The following is a 2,742-nucleotide window of genomic DNA, read 5'->3' as shown; positions in this document are numbered from 1 at the left end:
CTTAACATATCTAATGCACCAAACGCACAACGTGGTATAACTAACAATGCCGTTACCTATTTGTACTTGGGATGGAAATTTTCTCAAGAATCTTGCTCTGTAAAGTTCAGGAGTTCAGTATCTTTAAATTTCATCCTAAGTGCAGAGAATTGCAACTAACCCACTTGTGCTTTGCTGATAACCTTATGGTTTTTGCACGTGCTGATTTGCACTCAATTGGAGTTATTCAAGCAGATATAACAGAATTCAATCAACATGCTGGAATCAGCTAATTCCTCTAAGAGTGAAGTTTTCTTTTCTGGTCTACAAGGAAATTTAAAGCAACAGATCCTAAATATTCTCAAGTTCAAGGAAGGCCACTCGCTAGTCAGGTACCTAGGTGTCCCTCTTATTTCTGGTAAACTCAAGCACCAAGATTGCATCCAATTGCTGACTAAGATCACTGCAAGAATTAATTCTTGGTCATCCAAGATGCTTAGCTTTGCAGGTAGACTTCAGCTTATACAATCTGTCTTATTCAGTGTGCAAGCTTACTGGTCAAATGTGTTTATTCTACCCAAGAGCACTATAAAAGAATTAGAACAAAAATTGTCTTCTTTCCTGTGGAAAGGGATTGAGAGGAATGGGACGGGCTAAAGTTGCTTGGAATGAGGTATGCCAACCTTAGGCAGCATATGGATTAGGCAATCATGAAGTTTATTTGGCTTCTATTTACCCATGCTGGCTCCTTGTGGATTGCTTGGGTCAAAGTTCTTCTTCTTAAGGGCCAGACTTTTTGGATCGTCAAAGCTCCTCAATGTTGTTCTTGAGGGTGGAGAAAAAATTTAAAACTCAGAGCTTTGGCAAGACCCTTTATAAAGTTCCTAGTAGGGGATGGATCTAGCATTATATATGTGGCATGACAATTGGCATCCTGAATCCCTGATGGCCCTCTTTATCAAAAGTTTGGGCATAGGGTTGTTTATGATGCTACTAGTTCAATTAATGCTAAATTGTCAAGTGTGATTCAATACAAAGCTTGGAAATGGGGAAGTGCAAGGTCTGATGTTCTTGTATCAATTTTAAGTAAATTGCCTTTGATTGATATTGGTAAGTGTGACAAAGTTGTATGGATTCCTTCAAAATCAGGAATTTTTTCTATCTCAAGTGCTTGGGATCAAATTAGAAAAAAGAAACCAACTGTTAGTTGGTGGAAGATTGCATGGTTCACCAAAGCCATCCCAAGGCATGCTTTCATCACTTGGCTGGCTATTAGGGCAGACTCTACCTATGGCAGGATTGCTAGTTGGGGAATAACCTGTGATCCTTTATGTTTGTTATGCAGAGGAAGCTCTGAGAGTAGAGATCACCTTTTTTTTAAGTGCCCCTTTTGTAATAGACTTTGGAGGAAAATCAGGAACTGGTGTTATCAAGATAGGCTTGATGAAGACTGGCAAAATCTCACCAATTGAGCTGCAACAAATTGGAAAGGTAAAAGCATAAGTGCTGACTGCTGCAGATTGGGTTTTAGTGCGTGTATATACCACATATGGGCACAAAGAAATGCTATAAAGCATTTGGGAGCTGTTAAAACAGAGGATCAAATTGCTGGTCTCATAAGGAAACAGGTGAAGGCAAGGATTGAAACTAAAGGACTATATCCTAGGTCTGGTATCAACACCAAAATATGCATCAGTTGGGGTATTTCTGATTTTGTGTTCATGTCTAAGGATTTGATTGGAAGGCAGAATTCTGGCTAGCTCTTTGTTACTTGTTGGTAGATTAGTCCTAGTTAGCTGTGTTGTTTGTTTGTTATATTTTGTAATAGATTGTATGGTGCAAACCTGCACCTAGTTGTATTCTTTAAGTTTTTGTTTTGGTTTGCACTTGTTTGTTCAGGTGCTTTTCCATGGTTACTCTGATGTAGTATTACTGGTTGAATGTTCCCTGTTGTAGCCTTTGGCTTGTTTCTCAAAAAAAAAAAAAAAAAAAAAAAAACTAATGATGCTTTGCCTGGCACTTTCTAATGCATGTGTTGTACAATAGAAAAAGGCTAAATTAAATAATAAAAAATTAAAATAAACTAAAACAATGTTGCCATAGCTAGCTTTTTCCTTCAACCTCAGGGGAAAATGAAATTTGATGATGTCTAAGATCTGAATTCTATAAATCCACGCACCCACTTACAGCCTTAAACTGTGTGTGTAATATAGACTCTTGGTATTGCCATTCTCATTAATAAGAAAGCATTTCTTTAGTTAACCTGCTGGGTTATAAATGATGTGAACCTAATGGATATGTTAAATAGATCTACGCGTTGTATGCATCAAGTCCTTACAAAGAGAACAATAATTCTGAGGCGGAAAATCACTCACAAAAGTGATCAACTACTTCCATATTTTGTTCCATTTTCATCATATCAAAATCACCATCCAACTAGCTTATCAGAAGCTGCAAAAAAAGCTGTCTAAGAGACTTATATTTTAGGAAAGACGGTCCCCCGCATGATTTTTTTTATGAAAGCTAGATATAATAAACGCTACTTGCATTTTCTCTACCCCTAATGCAAGAGGTGCTCATCCTCACCAAATTGTTGCTTAAAGCATAGGGTAATTGGGTCTTATAAAAATATGGAAACCAATAACCACTGCAAAATTTGGAGTGCAAAATTTCCTAGTGCCTAGGCTCTAAGATCCAAAAACTCGAAAGCCTCCTCTTTCCTATGTTCTTGTTTACTTTCAACAAAGGCAACATTTTTTTTTT

The sequence above is a fragment of the Quercus suber genome, unplaced genomic scaffold (genome assembly GCF_002906115.3).
Source record: "Quercus suber isolate HL8 unplaced genomic scaffold, Cork oak 2.0 scaffold_1344, whole genome shotgun sequence".
NCBI classification, from domain to species: domain Eukaryota; kingdom Viridiplantae; phylum Streptophyta; class Magnoliopsida; order Fagales; family Fagaceae; genus Quercus; species Quercus suber.
This window is presented reverse-complemented; position numbering follows the sequence as displayed.